This window comes from Heptranchias perlo, chromosome 13, assembly GCF_035084215.1.
Source record: "Heptranchias perlo isolate sHepPer1 chromosome 13, sHepPer1.hap1, whole genome shotgun sequence".
Taxonomy (NCBI): domain Eukaryota; kingdom Metazoa; phylum Chordata; class Chondrichthyes; order Hexanchiformes; family Hexanchidae; genus Heptranchias; species Heptranchias perlo.
In genome coordinates, this window is record NC_090337.1 from 10,228,077 (window position 1) to 10,240,954 (window position 12,878).

Consider the following 12,878-nt stretch of genomic DNA (forward strand, 5'->3'; position numbering starts at 1 on the left):
CCCTTGTCTTTTTTTTGTGTTCTCTTCACCTTCACTTTCATCTTGCACTGTGGGCTTTCATCCTTCAGTTAGATCTCTATAAGAGGATTCAATCCCTAACTCTTACCTTTCTCGCGATCTACTCGCTCAATGGTTTTGAGATCGCCATTAACACTCAGAATTAGTACAGTTTAGAGTTGGAGTAAACAATAGATCACAAAACATCATCCCAGCTGCATGGCTATTTAATCTTTGCCCAGAAGAAAGGAAACAACAATGTAATTCCCAAAGAACTTGAAAGCCTGTGGGATGAATCATTTTACAAAGCTTTACAAAGGACAAGAATGGTGAGAGACTTCTTTGTGGTGACCAAGAGGTGACCCCATGCGAACCGTAAAGTTCATATTTAGCTGCATTCAAGTTTGTTCACTCAATTCCAGTAAAATTAACTTATTTATAATTGCACAATATTTATATTTATTGGAAGGCTAGGCGTAGACTAGACTTGTATTCCCTTGAGTATAGAGGAGTAAGGGATGATCTAATTGAGATGTTTAAGATGATTAAAGGAGTTGATAAGACAGATAGAGAGAAACTATTTCCTCTGATGAGTGAGTCCAGAACAAGGGGGCATAGCCTTAAAATTGGAGCCAGGCCGTTCAGGGGTGATGTCAGGAAGCACTTCTTCACACAAAGGGTAGTGGAAATCTGGAACTCTCTCCCCCAAAAATCTGTTGAGTCAATTAAAAATGTCAAAACTGAGATTGATGGATAGACAGGGGTATTAAGGGTTACGGAACCAAAGCGGGTCGACGGAGTGAAGATGCAGATCAGCCACGATTTTATTGAATGGCAAAATAGGCTCAAGGGACTGAATGGCCTACTCCTGTTCCTATCTCCCTAAGTCTGTTTGTACAGTTGTTATGTTGTACACAGGAGATATGATTACATCTGCCGGTAATGACCCCTAATTTTCAAGGTTCCAACAAGAACAAAAATACAAAGATTGTTTCCTGGTTTGACTTCGGTGGGACCCTAAGGTATGCTTTTAAAACTCTCTTGTGTATGAACTCATGGCAACATGACAACGGAAAACTTGTTCCCTACGGTACAGCCCTGCGTGAGGAAGGATAAGGCACTTTTGGTAGTATCCATGCAGAATTTGAAGTGTTATAAGGTTAGCAACATTCCCATTCCCTGTGGAAATCGAGTTACTCTCAAACTCACCACTTTAAAATCCGCAAATTGACCACTTGATCTTTGGTAATGAGTCTGGCTCAGCTTCCACCGGCAATAATGGTGTGAAAGTGATGTGAGCAGCAAAGTAGATGCAGAAATGACACTTCCATGGGCCCAAACTCAGAGATTTTCTGAACATCAAAAGCAACAGAGCTACGTGGTACAGTGAGCTAACACAATTTCCAGCACTCCTTAAAACCTAACTCTTTGACCAAGCTTTTGGTCGTCTGCCCTAGTATGTGGCTCGGTGTCAAACTTTGTCTTTTTTTTTATTCGTTCATGGGATGTGGGCGTCGCTGGTGAGGCCGGCATTTATTGCCCATCCCTAATTACCCTTGAGAAGGTGGTGGTGAGCTGCTTTCTTCAACCACTGCAGTCCATATGGTGAAGGTTCTCCCACAGTGCTGTTAGGAAGGGAGTTCCAGGATTTTGACCCAGTGATGATGAAGGAACGGCGATATATTTCCAAGTCGGGATGGTGTGTGACTTGGAGGGGAACGTGCAGGTGGTGTTGTTCCCCTGTGCCTGCTGCTGCTGTCCTTCTAGGTGGTAGAGGTCGTGCGTTTGGGAGGTGCTGTTGAAGAAGCCGTGCTGAGTTGCTGCAGTGCATCCTGTGGATGATACACACTGCAGCCACTGTGCACCGGTGGTGAAGGGAGTGAATGTTTAGGGTGGTGGATGGGATGCCTATCAAGCAGGCTGCTTTGTCCTGGATGGTGTCGAGCTTCTTGAGTGTTGTTGGAGCTGCACTTATCCAGGCAAGTGGAGAGTATTCCATCACACTCCTGACATGTGCCTTGTAGATGGTGGAAAGGCTTTGGGGAGTCAGGAGGTGAGTCACTCGTCACAGAATACCCAGCCTCTGACCTGCTCTTGTAGCCACAGTATTTATATTGTTGGTCCAGTTAAGTTTCTGGTCAATGGTGATCCCCAGGATGTTGATGGTGGGGGATTCAGCAATGGTAATGCTGTTGAATGTCAAGGGGAGGTGGTTAGACTCTCTCTTGTTGGAGATGGTCATTGCCTGGCACTTGTCTGGCGTGAATGTAACTTGCCACTTATGAGCCCAAGCCTGGATGTTGTCCAGGTCTTGCTGCATGCAGGCTCGGACTGCTTCATTTTTTGAGGGGTTGCGAATGGAACTGAACACTGTGCAATCATCAGCGAACATCCCTATTTCTGACCTTATGATGGAGGGAAGGTCATTGATGAAGCAGCTGAAGATGGTTGGGCCTAGGACACTACCCTGAGGAACTCCTGCAACAATGTTCTGAGACTGAGATGATTGTTCTCCAACAACCACTACCATCTTCCTTTGTGCTAGGTATGACTCCAGCCACTGGAGAGTTTTCCCGCTGATTCCCATTAGACTTCAATTTTACTAGGGCTCCTTGGTGCCACACTCGGTCAAATGCTGCCTTGATATTAAGGGCAGTCACTCTCACGTCACCTCTGGAATTCAGCTCTTTTGGTCCATGTTTGGACCAAGGCTGTAATGAGGTCTGGAGCCGAGTGGTCCTGGCGGAACCCAAACTGAGCATCGGTGAGCAGGTTATTGGTGAGTAAGTGCCGCTTGATAGCACTGTCGACGACACCATCCATCACTTTGCTGATGATTGAGAGTAGACTGATGGGACGGTAATTGGCCGGATTGGATTTGTCCTGCTTTTTGTGGACAGGACATACCTGGGCAATTTTCCACATTGTCGGGTAGATGCCAGTGTTGTCGCTGTACTCGAACAGCTTGGCTAGAGGCGCAGCTAGTTCTGGAGCACAAGTCTTCAACACTACAGCTGGGATGTTGTCGGGGCCGCATAGCCCTTGCTGTATCCAGTGCACGCAGCCGTTTCTTGATATCACATGGAGTGAATCGAATTGGCTGAAGACTGGTTTCTGTGATGGTGGAGATATCGGGAGGAGGCCAAGATGGATCATCCACTCGGCACTTCTGGCTGAAGATGGTTGCAAACACTTCAGCCTTGTCTTTTACACCCATGTGCTGGACTCTGCCATCATTGAGGATGGGGATGTTTACAGAGCCTCCTCCTCCCGTTAGTTGTTAATTGTCCACCACCATTCACGACTGGATGTGGCAGGACTGCAGAGCTTTGATCGGATCCATTGGTTGTGGAATCGCTTAGCTCTGTCTATAGCAAGTTGCTTCCGCTGTTTAGCATGCATGTAGTCCTGAGTTGTAGCTTCACCAGGTTGGCACCTCATTTTTAGGTACGCCTGCTGCTGCTCCTGGCATGCTCTTCTACACTCCTCATTGAACCAGGGTTGATCCCCTGGCTTGTTGGTAATGGTAGATTGAGGAATATGTCAGGCCATGAGGTTACAGATTGTGCTGGAATACAATTCTGCTGCTGCTGTTGGCCCACAGCACCTCATGGAGGCCCAGTTTTGAGCTGCTAGATAGATCTGTTTTGAATCTATCCCATTTAGCACGGTGGTAGTGCCACACAACACGTTGGATGGCGTCCTCAGTGCGAAGACAGGACTTCGTCTCCACGAGGACTGTGCGGTGGTCATTCCTACCAATACTGTCATGGAACAGATGCATTTGCGACAGGTAGAATTGGTGAGGACGAGGTCAAGTAAGTCTTTCCCTCATGTTGGTTCGTTCACCATCTGCCGCAGAGCCCAGTCTAGCAGTTATGTCCTTCAGGACTTGGTCAGCTCGGTCAGTAGTGGTGCTACCGAGCCACTCTTGGTGATGGACATTGAAGTCCCCCACCCAGAGTACATTCTGTGCTCTTGCTACCCTCAGTGCTTCCACCAAGTGGTGGTCAACACGGAGGAGGACTGATTCATCAGCTGAGGGAGGGCACTAGGTGATAATCAGCATGAGATTTCCTTGCCCATGTTTGACCTGATGCCATGAGATTTTATGGGGTCCAGAGTCAATGTTGAGGACTCCCAGGGCCACTCCCTCCTGACTGTATTGCACTGTACCGCCACCTCTGATGGGTCTGTCCTGCCGGTGGGACAGGACTTACCCAGGGATGGTGATGGAAGAGTCTGGGATGTTGACTGAACGGTTTGATTCTGATTATGGCTATATCAGGCTGTTGCTTGACTAGTCTGTGGGACAGCTCTCCCAATTTTGGCACAAGTCCCCAGATGTTAGTGAGGAGGACTTTGCAGGGTCGACTGGGCTTGGTTTGCCTTTGTTATGGCCGATGCCTAGTGGTCCGATGGGATTTATTCCTTTTACAACTTTTTTAAGCGAGATTTTACAACTGAGTGGCTTGCTACGCCATTTCAGAGGGCAATTGCTGTGGGTCTCGATTCACATATAGGCCAGACCAGGTAAGGACTACAGGTTTCCTTCCTGAACCAGATGGGTTTTTACGACAATTCAGTAGCTTCATGGCCACCATTACTGATACTGGTATTTTAATTCCAGATTTTATGTCATGAGTTCCAAATTATTAGTCCAGGCCTACTGGATTACTAGTCCAGTAACATAACCACTATGCTACGATACCCATTGATAATGCTCCTGTGAAGCACCTTGGGACATTTTATGACATTAAGACGCCATATAAATGCAAGTTGTTGTTCTTTTTGTTATTGTTGTTTCATCTCTGTGACCTGGCTTTGAATCCAACCCAGGTCGATGGGATGTTGGCTCTGAGGGTCCTAGTAAGTGTGCTTGGGCAGTTTCAGACAAGTTTCGAGTAGGGATGGGCTATAATTTGACACTCATCAACTTTAAATTATCAATCTTCATTTATGGAATCCATGTCTATCAGGACAATTATCAGGAAAGACTGAACAGGCTGGGGCTCTTTTCTCTAGAAAGGAGAAGGCTGAGGGCTGACCTGATAGAGGTCTTTAAAATTATGATGGGGTTCGATGGGGTCGACGTAGAGAAGATGGGAGCTAAATTGGGCCATGTAATACCTGTTGTTTCGCCGCTACACGGCCTCTCTGACATCAAAGATGGTGTCTTGGATGCGCACGCATGTTTCCAGCGTGGCGTGCGCCAGACGCCATCTTGGTATAAGAGTTAGCGCAGGCGCAGATAAGGAACACTGGAATCATGCAAAGTAGGGAGAAAATGGCTTCAATCGGTGTGCAACGCTAATTTAAAGCGATAGACACCATTTTGGGACTTAACGCTCAACTCAACGCACAGTCTTAACCCTGACCATCTGAACGTGTCTCAGAGTGTCTGGAGGACCCCCACCAGTGCTATTTAAAGGGACCATGCAGGATTTACAGGTTAGTGGCTGGATTATTGCTTCTGGCTGCCGATACATTTACAACTGTTTTTGGAGATCTCCCACACTTGAATACTAGGACTAGGGTACATAGCCTAACATTTAGAGCCAGGACGTGCAGGAGTGAAGTTAGGAAATGCTTCTACATGCAAAGGATGAGAGACGTTTGGAATGCTCTTCTACTAACAGCAGTTGATGCGAGCTCACTTGTGAATGTTTAATCTGAGATTAATAGATTTCTGTGAACCAAGGGTATTAAGGGATATGGGGCTAAGACGGGTATATGGAGTGAGGTCACAGGTCCACCATGATCTCATTGAATGGCGGAACAGGCTCGAGGGGCTAAATGTCACTGCCACTTGCTGCCTCCTGATATGTGCCACCTTCTCTTGCAAGAAAGCGGGACGTGTGTCTGGGTGATGTGCCTGTCATGGTTGAATAGCTGCCAGTGTGTGTGGCCTCTGAGTTGTGGGTGGGCGGCTTGCAACAGTGGTAATGTGTAAGGGTGAGAGGAAGCATTTGGTTGGAAGAGTTGAGTACCGATGGAAAGAGTTTGTTGGTATGTGGGTGATGGGGGGTGTAGTGAGTGGTGCAGTTGGTAGGAGACAGCACTTGACAGTTGACCTCACTCACCTTGACCACTCATGTCAAAGCATTGAACTTCTTCCTGCACTGCATCCATGTTCATGATGCTGTGCGCCTGGCATGGACTGTGTCCCCCACTGCCTCCCACTGCCTTTTGGATATATGTCTGGAGAGCCTCTTGTTGCCACCCCCCACCTTGAATGTAGGATGTCCCTCCTTCTGTCCACCTCTTGCACCAAGGTTTCTAGCGCATCAGCAGGGAACCTTGGTGCACGCACTCTCACAGGCCTGGTACCAACTCAGATTGGCAGACTGGTGAGATCTGGTGTTCAGATTGGAGGATGTGGGATTTAGTAGTGTGCAACCTTTATTCACTGTTTTAACAGAACTCATCAGTGTGTAAACATAGGGATGGGATCTGCATCTGTGTTTTACGTGTGCGATGTCTGATCCCCATTCAGAATCCGTGCAGACAGTAGACTGTTATTTTCAGCAAATAACAGGTACCAGTTACCTTTAAGAGATTTCTAAGAAACATCCTCCCTTTAAGAGATTGAGCTCCCCCTGTTGTTGGAAAGTGCGAATTGCATTGATTCCATTGCAAGGCCTGGAATGGAACGCTGATTGCAGGTGAGTCCTCAGGTGGGCCGTAACTTGCGTCCTGCCTGCGCAGGGGTCATTGGGCGTGGGGTAATAGCACATCACGCTACCCGCGCCCAAAAACGGCCCCTATCCAATTTTTCCCACGATGTTTGCACTTGTGGGAGTCCAAAACTAGGGACCATAAATATAAGATAGTCACTAATAAATCCAATAAGGAATTCAGGAGAAACTTTTTTACCCAGAGAGCAGTCAGAATGTGGAACTCACTACCACATGGAGTAGTTGAGGCGAATAGCACAGATGCCTTTAAGGGGAAGCTAGATAAGTACATGAGGGAGAAAAAAATAGATGGATATGTTGATAGGGTGAGATGAAGTAGGGTGGGAGGAGGCTCGTAGCGAGCATAAACACCGGCATAGACCTGTTGGGCTGAATGGCTTATTTCTGTGCAGTAAACTTCTATGTAATTCTATGTAATATGAATGGCTAGTTCAAAAAATGGAAACAAAGTTACACAGATGTAGTAGAGAGGGCTTTTTTTGAGGTTGATAGTTTGGAACATATTGTTGGTGCAAAATAGGTTCTGCAAAGTTCCCCTCTGCCCTCCAAAATTAAAACATGCCAAATTCCAGAGTGCCAATGTAACCTTAGTTTAGAAGTTCTGATCCCACGGTCAGGCACTCTCTGGCCTTTTAATTCAATAAAATGGATGGAAAATCACTGCAGACCAGCAATAACCTGGCCAGGATCATAGATTTGTAGAATAATACAGAACAGAAGGAGGCCATTCGGCCCATCGTATCTATGCTGGCTCTTTGAAAGAGCTATCCAATTAGTCCCACTCCCCTACTCTTTCCCCATGGCCCTGCCAATTTTTCCTTTTCAAGTACATACCCAATTCCCTTTTAAAAGTCACTGTTGTTTTTGAAAGTATTCCCTGCGAGAACCATTCTGTGTGCCAGGAGCGCCCGACTGCGGAATCAGTCCTTCTACATTCTTGACCCGTTACCTTCCTTTACACGACACGGTCTAACAGCTCAGGAACCATCAGTAATCTGGCCGAGCCAATCACCTGCCCTTTGTGGAACCCGCCTGATTTTTATTCCATTTATTTCAATGGGTCAGTTCTAGAAAGGCGGAGCGATACGCTCCACTATATTACCGCTCAGATGGCGAAGACAAAAACCTGTCCCACTTTTTTCATTATTTGTTCTCGGGATGTGGGCAAGGCCACAATTATAGCCCATCCCTAGTTGCCCTGAGAGGGCAGTGTTGGGCCTTCTTCTTGAACCGCTGCTGTCCTTGTGGTGATGGTTCTCCCACAGTGCTGTTAGGTAGGGAATTCCAGGATTGTGACATAGCGACAATGAAGGAACAGCGATAGATGTTCAAGTCAGGACGATGTGTGACTTGGAGGTGGTGATGTTCCCGTGACATTTCTGCTTTTGTCCTTCTAGGTGGTAGAGGTTGTGGACTAGGGTTTACTGTTGAAATAATAATAGCCAAGCTTAACTGGCTTCTAAGCAATGTCTGAATCCTAGGATTAGATTATAACTTTGAACCTGCCTTCAAGCTACTTTTATTTGTCATATTTTCTGTGTTGTAGATCCTCAATAAATAAAAGGTTTATTTAGCTGTAGCAACTGTCATTGTACGTCATGATCTGACTAATGATTGTGAGGTTATTGCTTCTGGTTTATTACAAAATAGGCTGTGGAATATATACATTTTGTATCAATAATAAAATAATATGGGAGGCCAGGTGGTTAGCACACTGCTCTTTCACCTCAGAAAGCTCGGTTTGATTCCAAGAAGGCTAATGGGACCAAAGTCTTCTTCCACTACAGGTTATAAAAAGTAAATTAGGTGATCACACATTCACTATAGACTGCCCCATTCAACACGAGTGCAATTCATAGATAGGCCTACAACACCGCAGCACTGATCTCCAACCCATTCTGCCATCAAGGAAAGCTCCCAGTTGGGCATGCATATCATCAAATTTACCTTATGTGCTCTAATCAAAATCCAGGCTGACGCTCCCAGTGCAGTACCGGGGGACTGCTGCACTGTCGGAGGTGCCGTATTTCGGATGAGACATTAAACCGAGGCCCCGCCTGCCCTCTCAGGTGGACGTAAAAGATCCCACGACACTATTCGAAGAAGAACAGGGGAGTTCTCCCCACTGTCCTTGGGCCAATATTTATCCCTCAACCAGCACCACTAAAAAAAATAGGTTATGTGGTCTTTACCTCATTGTTGTTTGTGGGACATTGCTGTGTGTAAATTGGTTGCCATGTTTCCTACATTACAACAGTGACTACATTTCAAAAGTACTTCATTAGTTGTAAAGCACTTTGGGACGTCCTGAGGTTGTGAAAGGCACTGTATAAATGCAAGTCCTTCGAGTCTTTCTTTCTAATAAAATTAGTTTATGCAATCTCAATTCAGTTGCTAACAAGTATGTGCCCACAGCACTAAACTGCCCATAATTCAGCAGCATCAGCCCAGGCTGCAATGTCCCCAAGGTAAGGGGAGGGTGGGTGGGGGCTGATGACACGCTTTGCCTCGGCTGGCACATGAAGAATGGCCACTTGAGGTGCCCAGGGAACATACCACACCATGAATCAGTGGCTCCTGGAGGGGAAGAAAAAAAAGTGAAAAATTAAAATAGAATACAAAAACTATACAAGAACAAGGTTCTATTTTGTAATAAACCAGAAGCAATAACCTCACAATCATTAGTCAGATCATGACCAGAGATTTAAAACGCTAATTTTCTAAATGAAGGTCATAACACTGTTTCTAATTGTGGCAGAAAAGCGTTAAGTAATGATCCTGCTCCTGAGATCCAGACATCCAGATGATGACTGCTGCCCTCTGAGGTTCTGACTGAGCTGTTGACTGTAAGTATTAAATTACGGCTGAACTATATTTAGAAAAGGATTGTTCAAGATATTGTGAGCCACCCAGGATATAGTTTTAGTCATGCATTTCCTGGGCCTGACAGCATACATTTGTTTTACAGGTGCCAGATATTTTGGGAGAAGGTTAGTGCTGTCACAGCCAATGTCAAAGGAGCATTTGTCTTGGTTGCATTGTTGTGGAATGTTGTGATCTATCACCAATTATTTGCCAATTGAAAATCTATAATGACAACAATGACAGGTTAATAAGGCCATAAAAAAGGCAAATCAAGCACTAGGGTTCATTTCTAGAGGGAGAGAATTGAAAAACAAAGAAATTATGTTAAACTTGTATAGAACCTTGGTTAGTCCACACTTGGAGTATTGGGCACAGTTCTAGTCTCCATATTATAGAAAGGATATAGAGGCATTGGAAAGGGTGCAAAAAGGATTCACAAGAATGATACCACAACTGAGAGGATATCCTTATCAGGAAAGGCTGAACTGGCTGGGGCTTTTTTTCTCTGGAAAAGGGAAGGCTGAGGGGTGACTTGATAGAGGTCTTTAAGATAATGAAAGGATTTGATAGGGTAGACGTAGAGAAAATGTTTCCACTTGCGGGGAAAACTAGAGGTCATAAATATGAAATAGTCACTAATAAATCCAATAGAGAATTCAGGAGAAACTTCTTTACCCAAAGAGTGGTAAGAATGTGGAACACACTCCCATAAGGAGTAGTTGAGACAAATAGCATAGGTGCATTTAAGGGGAAGATGGATAAGCACATGGGGGAGAAATGAAGAAAAGGATATCCTGACAGTGTTAGCTAAAGTAGGGAGGGAGGAGGCTCGTAGTGGAGCATAAATGCTGGCATAGACCAGTTGGACCGAGTGGCCTGTTTCTGTGCTGTAGCTTTGATGTAATTCAATGTAATGTAATTATTGATCTAGTTCCATGGTTGGTAGAAATACTGCTCTCCACAAGGGCCACCATTTTAAAAAATACAAAGTATTGGCAACACAGCAGACCTGCATGACTATTATGACTTATTCACAATGCGCGATTTAGGGGTTAGGTTTAGATTCAGGACTAAGTGTTAGGGTTAGGGTTAGCAATAGGGGTTAGAGTATCGGGGTTAGAGTTTAAGATTCAGGTTAGGGTTAGTGTTTCGGGGTTAAAGAAAAGAAAGAAGGACTTGCATTTATATAGTGCCTTTCACGATCTCAGGACATCCCAAAGAGCTTCAAAGCTGATGAAGTACCTTTGAAGTATAGTCACTGTTGTAGTGTAGGGAAAAGCAGCAGTTAATTTGTGCACAGCAAGATCCCACAAACAGCAATGAAATAAATTAACAGGTCATCTGTTTTAGGTGTTGGTTGAGGGATATTTTAAATGGGTTAGGGGTTAGTGTAGGGTTAATGGTTAGGCAGAACCTTTTAAAATGCACTGAGAAGACATGTTTTTATCCATAAGCACTCCGGCTCCATTTCCAATGTAATGTGTGAGATACCGACAGATGCAATAGATCAAGAGGTGTTTAAGATGATTGTTATGATGATAATTGAGGTATTTAAGATGATTAAAGGAGTTGATAGGGTAGATAGAGAGAAACTATTTTCTCTGGTGGGGAGAGTCCAGAACAAGGGGGTATGACCTTAAAATTAGAGCCAGGCCATTCAGGGGTGATGTCAGGAAGCACTTCTTCACACAAAGGGGAGTGGAAATCTGGAACTCTCTCCTCCAAAAAGCTGTTGAGACTGGGGGTCAATTGAAAATTTCTAAACTGAGATTGATAGATTTTTGTTAGCAAATGGTATTAAGGGTTACGGAACCAAGGCAGGTAGATGAGTTCAGATACAGTTCAGCCATGATCTAATTGAATGGTGGAACAGGCTTGAGGGGCTGAATGGCCTGTTCCTATGTTCCTACTCACCATTATACCTTTCAATCCAGCGAATGTGGAGAGGCATTAGATTGGGTGAGTTGAGCTGTACTGGAGTAACTACTTAAAAAAAAAAATGTTTTTAAATACTCACATTCTACAAAAAGAAATGTGAATAATATCTGCTGCCCCTTGAATGATTAATCTGACTTTCAGATTTCATACAGGACAATTTGAAAGATGTCAATGGGAAAATGAATTTCAAGTATTTTGCTATCCCTCTTACCCATGATGTGAGAGAGAGCCAGGGTCAGGTGGGCTGTCTTCAGCAATAGGTCTATGTCTCAGGAAAGAAAAGGAGAGAAAGAGAGGGTAACTAAAGAAAGAAAGAAAGAACTTGCATTTATATTGCGCCTTTCATGACCTCAGGACGTCCTAAAGTGCTTTACAGCCAAATAAGTACTTTTGAAGTGTAGTCACTGTTGTAAGGTAGGAAACGCAGCAGTCAATTTGCACACAGCAAGGTCCCACAAACAGCAATGTGATAATGACCAGATAATCTGTTTTAGTGATGTTGGTTAAGAGATAAATATTGGCCAGGACACCAACTGGTCCAAGCTGGTGTTTATGCTCCACACGAGCCTCCTCCCTCTATACTTCATCTAACCCTATCAGCATAACCTTCCATTCCTTTCTTCCTCATTTCTTTATCTAGTATCTCCTTAAATGCATCTATGCTATTCGCCTCAACTACTTCTTGTGGTAGCGAGTTCCACATTCTAACCACTCTCTGGGTAAAGAAGTTTCTCCTGAATTTCCTATTGGATTTATTGGTGACTATCTTATATTTATGGCCTCTAGTTCTGGTCTCCCCCGCAAGTGGAAACATCTTCTCTACGTCTACCCTATCAAATCCTTTCATAATCTTAAAGACCTCTATCAAGTCACCCCTCAGTCTTCTCTTTTCTAGAGAAAAGAGCCCCAGCCTGTTCAGCCTTTCTTGATAAGGATATCCTCTCAGTTCTGGTATCATCCTAGTAAATCTTTTTTGCACCGTCTCCAGTGCCTCTATATCCTTTTTATAATACGGAGACCAGAACTGTTCACAGTACTCGAAGTGTGGTGTAACCAAGATTCCATACAAGTTTAACATAACGTCTCTGCTTTTCAATTCTATCCATCTAAAAATGAACCTCAGTGCTTGGTTTGCCTTTATTTTTAAAATGGCCTCGTTAACCTGTGTTGTTACTTTGTGATTTGTGTATCTGTATCCCCGGATCCCTCTGCTCCTCTAACCCATTTAGACTCTTATTATCCAAGCAGTATGTGGCGTCCTTATTCCTCCTACCAAAATGTAATGCCTCACGCTTATTTACATTGAAATTAATTTGCCAGTTGCACGCCCAGTTCTAGTGCTGTGGGAGACTATTGAAAATTTCTTTAAGAAGAATGACA